The sequence below is a fragment of the Myotis nattereri genome (genome assembly GCF_964212035.1).
Source record: "Myotis nattereri genome assembly, chromosome: 2".
Taxonomy (NCBI): Eukaryota; Metazoa; Chordata; class Mammalia; order Chiroptera; family Vespertilionidae; genus Myotis; species Myotis nattereri.
The window spans coordinates 197227927-197240048 of NC_138076.1; the positions used below are offsets into that span (position 1 = coordinate 197227927).

At 41.5% G+C, this 12122-nt stretch overlaps 1 protein-coding gene across 1 annotated transcript in view; it reads left to right on the top strand.

Moving 5' to 3' along the window:
* Positions 1-12122, top strand: part of CFAP54 (cilia and flagella associated protein 54) — a gene marked incomplete at its 5' end in the record, with an annotated part of 249288 nt that overhangs the window by 53032 nt on the left and 184134 nt on the right. The window lies entirely within an intron of this gene.

Here is a 12122-nt window from a genome sequence, read left to right on the forward strand (position 1 = left end):
GCTGTTGGGATCCCCAGCTCATCCCTGACTGCTCGGGAGCTCAGGCCAGTGGGAAAGCGGGTGCCAAAAACTTCACCTCTCTGTGCCTGCACCCAGCCAGCCGCTGATGGAAAATGCCTCCCGCTTGGGGCCGTTCATGTGGGCGCCGCTGCCACTGCCGCTGCCACTGCTGCTGCTGCTGCTGGGACTTGCGATGCTGACAGAAGCTGTGTGGTGTGCCCGTGACCTACCTGCCCCGGCAGTGGAGGCGGCGTTTGGCCTAGGGACTGGCGAATGGGCAGAAGATGGCCCTGATTGCAGACTAGGCCTAGGGACCCTACCCACATGATTTCGTGCCCTGGGCCTCTAGTATATAATAAAAGCCTAATATGCTAACTGTTTGGTCATCCGGTCGTCCATTCAACCAATCAAAGCTATGCTAATGATACACTAAGGCCACTCAACTGCTCGATATGATGTGCACTCACCACCAGGGGGCAAACAACCAGTTGACCCGTCACTATGATGTGCACTGACCACCATGGGGCAGATGCTCCGACTGGTAGGTTAGCTTGCTGCTGGGGTCCGGCCAATCAGGACTGAGTGAGACTGAGTGAAGCGGACCAGACATGCCCTGGAGCCCTCCCATGGTCCCTCCCCCGCTGGCCAACCTCCTGTGTCCCTCCCTGACCCCAATTGTGCACTGGTGGGGTCCCTCAGCCTGGCCTGCGCCCTCTCTCAATCTGGAGCCCCTTCGGGGTGTCAGAGCTGGTTTCAGCCTGATCTTACAGGCCAGGCCGAGGGACCCCATTGATGCATGAATTTGTGCACCGGGCCTCTAGTAATTAATAAATAATTATTCATGAATAAACTCTGTGTTTCACATACTCACAACTGTAAATCTACTTTTTCTACACCCTGGGTATCTCCAGTCTTGAACTCTCCTGAAATGAGCAATTTGCTTTCTGTATAATCTCTCTGTAGGTGCAACTTAACATGGGAAGTCAAATGAAATATGCAGAATTCAAAATAAGGGAAATTATAGAATCTAAGTGACACTGTGCCAGCATAATGCAGTCCTTACTATGGAATTAAAATACCCTCCAATTGGATATTACTAATTTATGGACCAATTGCCTTGTTGATGTTGTCTCACTCTGGCCTGGAAATTGTTCTATCTTCTTGCTTATTCATTATATATTAATTTTAGAGTTTAAATTCATGAGAGAAATAACTTCAAGTTATGGAATCTTTTATATACCCCCCATCCCCTGTGTATTATCCACAAAAATTTGGTTGTATTGTCTGAGTGAATGGCACATGATGAGGCAGAGAATAATGCTACAAGTAGACTGGCTGATAAGGGAAAGAAAAAAGTAGGTCAATACTAAGGGGAAGATGCAGAGTTAAGGAACATTTTAGAGAGAAATTTTAGCATATTTATATGCTAAGAATGAAAAGCCAGAAAGAGAGAAATTGAAGATACATCAGAATGGTTAATATATAAAGTGGAGTCCAATAGAAGAGGGAAGGGGGATGAGGCTGAAAGCACAGATAAAGTGATTCATTTTCAATGGAGGGTGGCCTCTGATATAGAAGGGAAGGTGGAAAGAATAGATACAGATTTAATTAAGTCTGTTGGTATAGAAGCAGAGTTGAGTTGATACCCTTGTACCTCAATCATCTGATAAAGTAGAAAGCGAAAAATATCTGCCAAGAATAGTGAGTGAGGGTGGATAGTTGGATTGAGGAGAGAGATAATGATTGGAGGGTGGAGAGGCATGGATGAGAGAGAGAGGTGACTCCAAGTTAAAGGACTGACTAGCACAATGAAGTCCTAGCTGAGATTGAAGACTGAATTTTTTAGAAGACACTATAAGCATGGTGGTGGGGCATTATTCTGGTGTGGTATTTTATTTTATTAATTATTTATTTATTATTGGTTAATCCTGACAGAATATTTTTTTACACTGATTTTTTAGAAAGAGTGGATGTGAGAGAGACACATTGATTGGTTGCCTCCTGCACAAACTCGACTGGACTGGGCATCCAATCTGAAACCCAAGTACTTGCCCTTGACTGGGAATCAAACCTGAGATCCTTTGGTGTGTGGGGCAATGCTCTAACTACTTAGCCACACAGACCATGGCTTGGTGTGGTATTTTTAGTAGCTGTGACAGACTATTTGGAACAGAGAGTTTTGTATAGGGTTGGATTTTTTTTTTTTTTAAATGAAAGCTTTGTCCTCCTACCACTGAGATTGGGGAACATACTGGAGATGTCAGAAGTCTGAAGTTTCCACATTCTCCTTGTGCATCTTTCCCTCCCTCCCTCCCTCCCTTCCTTCCTTCCTTCCTCCCTCCCTCCCTCCCTCCCTCCCTCCCTCCCTCCCTTCCTTCCTTCCTTCCTTCCTTCCTTCCTTCCTTCCTTCTTTCCTTCCTTCCTTCCTTCCTTCCTCCTTCCTTCCCTCTCTCTCTTTCTCTCTCTCTCTCTCCCTCTCTCTCTTTCTTTTTTCATTTGTATTTATTTATTTTTTAATCTTTATTGTTGAGATTATTACAGATGTTCCTCTTTTTCCCCCCCATTGCCCTTCTCCACCCAGTTCCCACCCAGCCCCAGGCTTTCACCACCCTATTGTCTATGTCCATAGGTAATGCATATATGCATATAAAATCTTTATTTAATCTCTTCCCGCCCCCCTCACCTCCCTTCCTTCTGAGAATAATCAGTCTGTTCCATTTCCATGTGTCCAATTCTATTTTATTCACCAGTTTTTTTCTGTTCATTAGATTTCTTATTAGTTTATTTTTATTTTTAGATTCAATTGTTGATAAGTATGTATTTGTTGCCATTTTGTTGTTCGTATTTTTGTTCTTTTTCTTTTTCTTCTTAAAGAATACCCTTCAACATTTAATATAATATTGATTTGGTGGTGATGAACTCCTTTAGCTTTTTCTTGTCTGTGAAGTTCTTTATCTGACCTTCAATTCAACAGTGGTATGGGCATTACTTTGAAGGTAACTAACTGCTTTTCTCTTGCTGATTTTAAGATTCTCTTTGTCTTTAGCCCTTGGCATTTTAATGATGATGTGTTTTGGTGTGGTCCTCTTTGGGTTCCTCTTGTTTGGGATTCTCTGTGCTTCCTGGACTTGCAAGTCTATTTCTTTCACCAGGTAGGGGATGTTTTCTGTCATTATTTCTTCAAATAGGTTTTCAATATCTTACTCTCTCTCTTCTTCTGGCACCCCCATAATGCAAATGTTGGTACTCTTGAAGTTGCCCCAGAGGATCCTTATACTATCTTCATATTTTTGGATTATTTTTTCTTTTTGCTCTTCTGGTTGGGTAGTTTTTGCTATCTGAGATTTCAAATCGTTGATTTGATTCTCAGAATCCTCTACTGTTGAATCCCTGCATATTATTATTTATTTCAGTCATTGTATGCTTAATTTCTGACTGGTCCTTTTCCATTTCTTTGGAGGTTTCTAGCAGATTCTTATGTAACCTTATAACTGTGGTTTTGAACTCTATCCAGTAGTTTGCTTTCTTCCATTTCTTTCATTTGTGACATGTTTCTTTGTCCCTGCATTTTGGTTGCTTCCCTGTGTTTATTTCTATCTATTGGGTAGAGTGGCTATGTGTCCTTGTGTTGGTAGAGTGACCTTGTGTAGTAGGTGTTCTATAGGGCCCAGTGGCTCAGCCTCCCCAGTCACCTGCGTTGGGCACTCTAGATGCACCCATTTGTGGGCTGTGAGCACAGTCTTGTTATAGTTGGGGCTTGATTGCTATTGGGTCACTGGGAGGAATTGACCTCCAGGCCATTTGGCTGTGAGGACCAGCTATGACTACGGTGGGAGAGCTGCTATTTAGGAGACACCCCTATGGAGCAGGACTTGCTTGAGTGGGGTTTTGATGCTCACTGAGTTTGCCCCTGGAGTGTATCTCTTATGGATATGTAGAGTTGTAATCTGGTATGGTCTGACACTGACCACTGGGTATACTGGCTCTTGGGTGTCCAGGGAGGTGCAAAGTCAGCCACTGCCTGGGGCCACCAAGCAGGAGCTACAGAGAGATATGCAGATTCCTCCTATTTGTATGGGGTTTAAAAGTACCCAGATGAGGCCCAGCTGTGAAGCAAGGCAGGCTGGTGCTGGTACCAGGTCTTGGGCCTTTCATTGATAGGTTTGAGGTTCCCTTACCCAGCTGTAGCTTGTTTTGGAGATTTTAGCCTGAGCAAGGACAGGCCATTCTTATGCAAAACCCGCTGCACACACCTTGAGTGGGGTTGTAAATTGGATGAAGCGGGGTCTTAAGGAATAACCAGGACAGCATAAACAGAAATGGCTGCCAGTCAGCCCTGAGACTGGGGAGGTCCCAGCATAGGAACAATGTTCCTGCAAGCACCTCCATCTGTAAGAAAGTCACCCCTGAGTTCCTGCCCCAATGCCAGACAATCCAGTTCCTCCTCGTATGTGTCTGTGATCCCCAGAGCCTCACCCTGGTGCTGGAGCTCAGAGGAAGCAGGACCTTGTAAGTTCAGTTCATGGTGCTAGCCTTTTAAAAGGAACAGCTAAGTCTCCATTAGCCTCTGTGTCACTGAGCCCCAATCTGTACTTGTTTTTATAGCCATAGTTCTTACTGCCCTAAGGGATTTCTTTTCACAGCTCTGGGATCCTGGGATGGAGATCTGGAGTGTGGTTGGGACCCCTTGCTCCTCTGTGTGGCCTCTGCAGAGACAGAGACAGCCTCCCTCCCAATTAAAAAAGCAGCACATGTGGGTGCCGAACCAGCCTGTTTCGCGCCCCGCACCTCCTACCAGTCTCAGTGTGCTCTTCTTTACTTTTCTAGTTGTAGGACTTCCATTCAGCTTGCTTTCCAATGATTCTGGATGATGTTTGTTCTGTATTTTAGTTGTAATTTTGATGTGGCTTGGGAGGCGGTGAGTACGGGTATTTACCCACACTGCCATCTTCAAATCTCCTCCTCCTTCTATTTCTGAAGTGAAACTATTTTAATTAAGAAAAATTATAAACATAATGCCCTTTGAGTATAGATTCATAACATGCATTTTGAGACCTTACTTTTTATGAGTCATCCTCCTTAAGGATTTTCACCAACTAACAAGCATTGAATATTTATTTAGAAGTCCTGAAATCTTCGGCAGCTACCTCTGCTCCTCAGTGGTATTTTTTTTTTTAATTCAAGTGTTAAAGCTTAATGATCAGTCCTCAGGGTACAATGATATTATGGTTCAAATCATTGCCAAACTTTCTTTCCTTAAAAAATACAAATAAATTTCTTTTCCTTGGCAATTATATTGTGCTGGGGCATATCACAGAATGTTTTACATTATTATGATCTTGTAATTAAGTTATCCCCAAATCAGTAACTGATGTGTCACCTGATATAAAATGGTTTGAAAAGCCCGGATCTTTTCAGAACTCTTAAATAATTCATATTCTGTTTTAGTTTTTCAAAAGTATTGTGACTTTGTGAAGCTGGATGATCGCATCAGGTATCTGTTTTATTACAAATCAATTAAAGGTGGACAAACTTGTTGCCATGAATGAGGGATAAACCTTCCTAGTTCACTGTTAGCTTTCCAAATGAGATGATTTTTTTTCTTGATTTGGGGTATTTATTTTCCCCATTTTCCTGTCTTGATTATTTGACTTCTGGGAGTTTATATTGGCTTTTTACACATTATGCTTCAGATTTATTTTAATTTATTGCCACTAGAATCACTTGAGATATCCTTGATCTTTTACTTCTGATCAAATAAGAGCTATCATTGTGTGGCTTATCATCATTGCCCTTGGAGTCCACCCACTGAGCATTCAGCATTTTTGCAGATGGGATTTCTCATTGGGAAGAGACAGGACTACTCCTCTATCCACGTGCTAAATGTTACCAGGGCAGGGTTGTTCACTGTTGTTTTTTGTTCAGCTGAACATCACCTTTTGAGGAATTTCTTCCTCCCATAGATGTAATCAGGTGGGACTTTTCAGGGGCTTTCTCCTCTTCTGGCCCCAATGAGGACTAGTGATGCAAGCCTGGTGGATTTGTTGCTCCCTTTTTGGAATTTGAGTCTTGAACAGAGGGATAAAATGATTAAAACTAATTGGTGTTCATTCATTCTAATGCGTGTGCCCTGGTCAGACAATTATAGTTTTGTTCTATTAACCCTTCTATCTTTGTGGGCCTGCTTTGGTCCAAGCCTGGTTTTCCTGTTGTTTCTGTTGAAAAACAAACAAACAAACAAACAAAAAACCCAAATGATGCATCTAATTTTCTCCTAATATTATTCTTTGGAACCTAAACAAATAGATAGTTGAGATGATCTTAGCAGTTCCAAATTCTAGTAATAATGCTTCAACTTTAAGCAAAGGAACATTGTGAGTTAGCATATTTATTTTTATAATTGACACGAAATCTAATTTTATGGTCCTATTTTGAAACCAGAACTAATGAAGAAGCCACTAGAAGTTCTAATAACTCCTGCCTTTAATATTTCCTAAATTTGTATCTTGAGGTCCTCTAACTACCACTCTGTTAACTATGATAGCAGTAATTGGATTACTGAACGTAATTGTTTTTCTTATTTTATAGCATTTTAGTCAAATGAATTCTATTTGTTTTTTTGGGGGGAGGGAAGAACATAGATGAACTAATTTTTTTTCCCCAGAGATTTTCTAAGCTCTTTTTAATTGCTCCATGCTGATGTCTTCCTCATAAAGAGCAAACCTTTTATGATTCTGAGCCCTCCATGAGATCATGTTTTGACCTCCAGGCTTGAAACTACTGACAGAGATTTAAGCATTTTTACATATAAGGTTACCCCCCTTTTAAAAACATTTTAAGGGTGTTGTACAGGCAAGTTCATTAGGTTGCCTTTCTGATGAAGACAATATAGTATAATGCTTAGGAGTATAAGGGTCTTAGATTAGAGTTTTGGTTCTACCACAGACTAGCTGTATGACTTAAATCAAGTTTACTTATGTTCTCTTAAGTTTCAATTTCTTCAGCTATAAAATGTGGGAGTTCTAGGAAAATTAAATGAAATTATGCACATTTAATGCTTAGTATTTGGCACAGCGTAAGCAGTCAATATTGTTAGCCAACATTATTATTATTATTACTACTCCCACCTCAAGCACTCTGGAAGGTCCTGTTTTGTCACATCAGAATTATTTTTGGTGCTTTAAGCATATTTTTCTCTATCAAATTACACATTTTTATGTGTTTTCTCTTATATCTATCCTATAAATTATATATTTTATTCTAAGCAATATTTCTTACCAGTATTCTTAGATATGACTTAATGTACTTTTCATCTTCTTCTGAAATATACATAATAGTGTTAAGAACCCAGACTATACCTCAGATCTACTAGGCAGCTAGTAAATATGTCACTTTCTCATTGCAGTCTTTTGATAGTTGTTTCCATATGTCTTAATCATGTCCTTGAAGATTGCTCTATATCTTCCTACAAGTGTTTTGCTGCAGTGTGGGTATTAAGCCATCATCAAATATATTTGTCAACCTGTCCTCATAAACATTGAATAACTTCTGAAAAGAGGCAGATCTCAGTTTCTGTGGTGGAAACTGTAGGCAGAGAGACTTCATTCAGCCAACAATATTTTGGACTTCAGTAGTATTATTTTGGGGCACATTGCAGCACAAACCCCCATTAAAAAAACACTCAGGACTTACTTCCTTTGTGAATGGGTATAGGAGCTTCTTTCCATTGAGGTTCTGTGGCTGATTCTTTTCCTGTGATAGGTAAAGACTCATTTCTTCTTTCAAACTTAGTAAGCACTCTGATTTGGCAGGCACTGTGCTAGGCAGTGAGGATATAGTTATTTTCCATTATTTGCCATGTCATGGAAAACCCATTTCCTCTTGACCTCTGATTAGGGAATTGTCTATATTTCGGAGCTGCAATACTTCGATATTCTAGATCATTGCTGTTATAGGCCATATTCATGTCCACGTTGATAACACTTTCACAACTGACTCCAGTTAGTTTCATGGGAATTTTTCTTACTTGATTTTTTGGGACTTTGTCTCTGATGATATTTCCTCCTTTCTATCTGAGAAACCCCCTTTAAAAAGTCCCTAGTCACTTTCTCATAAGTGGAACCTTATTATCAGCTTAATTATTTGGTTCACTAAATTAGGATGTTAATTTCTAACTATCAGTAGGGTTTACTTTGAGTCCTATTATACTATGCTAGAGGCCTGGTGAACGAAATTTGTGCACTTGGTGGGGGGGGGGGCGTCCCTCAGCCCAGCCTGCCCCCTCTCACAGTCCGGGAGCACGGGGAGTGGGCCTAAGCCACAGTCTGGCCTCCCTCTGCAGGAAACAACTGGCTGATTAGGGGAAGGTACCGCCCCCATCACCCTGCTGCTGCTGCCACTGCTGGCTGCCACAGCTGCCAAGGTGTTTTCATCAACACGGACTCCAGTCCCTTCACTACAAAAAAATGACAACTTCCTTTAGGCATTTTTAAGATGTCTCTTTCATAGGATATGACATTTCTTTCTTTCTTTTTTTTCAATCCTCACATGAAGATATTTTCCCATTGATTTTTAGAGAGCGTGGAAGAGAGAGGGAAAGACAGAAACATCAATGTGAGAGGCACACTTCGATTGGTTGCCTCCTGCATGAGCCCTGACCTGGGCCCCGGCCAGGGAGGAGCCTGCAACCTAGGTACATGCCCTTGATCAGAATCAACCTCGCCCCACTGAGGGTTTGTGTCTCCGCTCTGGCCACAGCAGCCCAGTGCAGTGGCTGCAGGGCTGGGGCTGGGGCCAGCCCCGCTGTGAGTTGTTCTCTCCGGCTCCGGGGCTGGGTGTGGGCTGCCCTGTCTGTTGTTTTCTCAGGCTCTGGGCCTGCACCAGGCCCCTCCTCCGGAGCTGGTTGTGACCATTATAGTGTCCCAGCCTAATTTGCATATTACCTCTTTTATATATGTGTATATATATATATATATACACACACACATATATACACACATATATATGTATATATAATTGTTCTGATTTACCTAAATCAAGGACTTTGTTTTAGATTTTTCTTCCATCACCTTTCGATTAAACTGTGATATTTTTATTAACACTTCAATATTTTTATTAACCTACTTCAGATCACGTCATGGGATTATGAATGAGGGATAATAAAGTTAAAATTGATCAAGACTTAATCAGAACATTTTAAACATGATTTCTTAGAATGCAGATTATCCTCCTCTTCATAATTTCATACATCTTTCATTCAGAACACATTTATTAAACCTAAAGAGATAAATAAAGCACTGTCCTTGCCACCAAGACACTCATTATTTAGAGAGTATGGACAGTCATGTCCACAGGTGCCTTATTGCATAATTACTAACATAAAGATTGTGTGAAATGAAGGGAATGAGTACCTAAATGCATGGGACTTATCTTGAAAGAAGTCAGCAGAGAAGATGTGTGAATGGGTCTTGAAACACAGAAGAGGGTGTAAGACCCTCCAGAAAGAGGAAAATACAGGGGCAGAGACATATTAGAGGCACAAAAGAATATAGAATTACCTGGGAGTGAGTGATTTTTCTTTTCTTTTATGGTTTTGGAGGTTAGGTTGGACAGGGTGGTAGCTATGGGAGGAGAAAAAAGTACAGGGGGAAAAAAGACTGGAAAGTATAGTTGTAATCAGAATAAAAAGGGCTTTGGAGGAGTTTGCACTGTAACCAGTATGGAGGAGCCATTGACGAGCTAGGCAACTGAAAGTTTAAGAGCCTAGAGGCTGAGAGGAAGGACAGGGGGCTTATTTACTCATCTAAATCAGTGGTCCCCAGTCCCTGCTTCTCTTCAGAATTATCTTTGGCATTTGTTAACGATACATGGTCAAGCTGCGCCGCCGGTGAGTTTTATTAAGTGGGTTTAGAGGAGGGACAGACTATCTTAATTTTTAAATAAACTTCATAGATGATACTGATCAACAGCCAAGTCTGAGAAATGTCTGTGTGATGGCCCAGGGCAGGAAGTTTAAAAAGATCTCAGTTGGGTTCATGGTTATGCAGGGAGAAGCTGCTAGTGTCAAGTCAGAAGATGCTCGTTTCCAGCTGGTTCAGCTGAGCATGAACTGCTGAGGCAAATTTTGGGAATTAATGTAGAAAGCCCAGAGCAGTTGACCAGTCAATTGAGATGGAGTCAAAGGCAGTCTGTGTTAATATCAGGGCCAGTGAGCCAGTGGTGCTGGTATATTTTCAGACTCCAAACATAATCCAGAGGAAGGAAATGTCTCCAGACTTTCAAGGCATTGCTCCCCTTTCCTTATGTTGCATAAGTTTCCTTAGGCTGATTTTACTTATTCTTTTGCAACCTGAATAATCATAGTCTCCACAGCCTGTGATGCAAATGAAGGCACATTAAAATTTAATCTTCAAAATGTAATAGATTTTTTTAAAGTTCTCACCTGAGGATATGTTTTTATTGATTTCCAAAGAGGAAGGGAGAGGGAGAGAGAAATATCAATATGTGAGATACATTGATCGGTTACCTCCTGTAAGCACCTCAGGCTAGGGATCAAACCTTCAACTGAGGTATGTGCCCTGATTGGGAATTGAACCCACCACCTATGGTATACGGGACAATGCCCCAACCAACTGAGCCACTTGGCCAGGGCCAAAATATAATAGATTTTATTTCCCTTCTGTTCAACTAGGAACTTCTTCTCTCAAAATTTTCCCACAGTTATCTGGGGAACCTACTTACCTTGTTCAACTCTGGCCTCTTTCTTATCAAGCTTCCACCTATTGTTGCCTTTCCAGGGAGCCTGGCTCTGTGGGCACATCTGCCTTCTCAGGGGGCCAAGGGGGGCCTGTGGTCTGTGGCAGAAGGTGGATGGGGAAATGAGCCTCTGTCCAGCCCTGTGCTGGTTGGGTCCTCTGGGTTGAACTGGAACTTGACTCTCTCACAGTCTTTTATGACACAGTCCCTTCTGCTTCTGGCCTTTACCATTTTTTCATCCATTTTTTTCATCTCCTCCCCTCCTCCCCCCAGTTTGATTGAATGAATGAAAAAGTGGTGATAATGGAAGGTAACAGATGCCATCTTATCTCCCTGGTTGATTGACTGATTCTTTCATTCTGTGATTCAACAGTTACACCAAGCACCATGTGTACGTAAATTAGCTTTTGTCTGGCCAGCGTGGCTCAGTGGCTGAGCATCAAACTATGAACCAGGAGGTCACAGTTTGATTCCTGGTCCCGGCACATGCCTGGGTTGCAGGCTTAATTCCTGGGGCGGGTGTGCAGGAGGCAACTGATCAATGATTCTCTCTCATCATTGATGTTTCTTTCTCTCTCCCCCTCTCCATTCCTCTCTGCAATCAATAGAAATATATTTTAAACAAGTAGCTTTTGCTTGTAAACCTGTATGGTCTCTAGCACATAGGCTCTGGAAGCATAGTTATCATATATCACCCTTCTCGCAAGAAGGAACGGTTGTCCTGTGCAGAAGGCTAAGGCTCCTGAACTTTAAGTGCAGGAAAATGTTCAAGGTCTTCTGGCACGGAATAAGTGGAATTAAAACACCATGAATTACTAGAGATAAATTTTAATCACGACAAATGATTTTAGACCTTAAGTCCACCATTTCTAATAGAAATAAAAATGAGAAGTTAATTCTGACCTCAGTTTAGGCCAACCTTCATTATTTTAAGGAAAAAGTATGATGCTATAGTTTTATAGTCTGCACTCCCACAGGGAATGGATTTACCCACTTAGCTTTAAATATCACTCTGATGTTTATGACTCCCAGATCCTCTCTCCAGTCTTAGCCTTTCTTTTGAGCTTGAGTCCAGCTTTCCAAATGAAAGCTTTAAACTCATCGTGTCTTCTGTAGGGAAAATAGCACGGGTGTTTGTATCTCAGAGAAATGCGTTTGACATTTGGTGGACATTTTGTCTCCTCATCCTCAGGATTTTCTTTCTGAGGTGTTTATTGAATTTGCTAGAACTTTCAGAATAGAAAGGAATAGTGGCATTGTGTCTCCTCCTGGATGCTATTTTAGTGCTTCACGATTGCCATGATTTTCTCTGTTGTCTAAAATTACTATTTTTTCTCATGCTTAAAGAAAGAGCTTTCTGAGTTTAT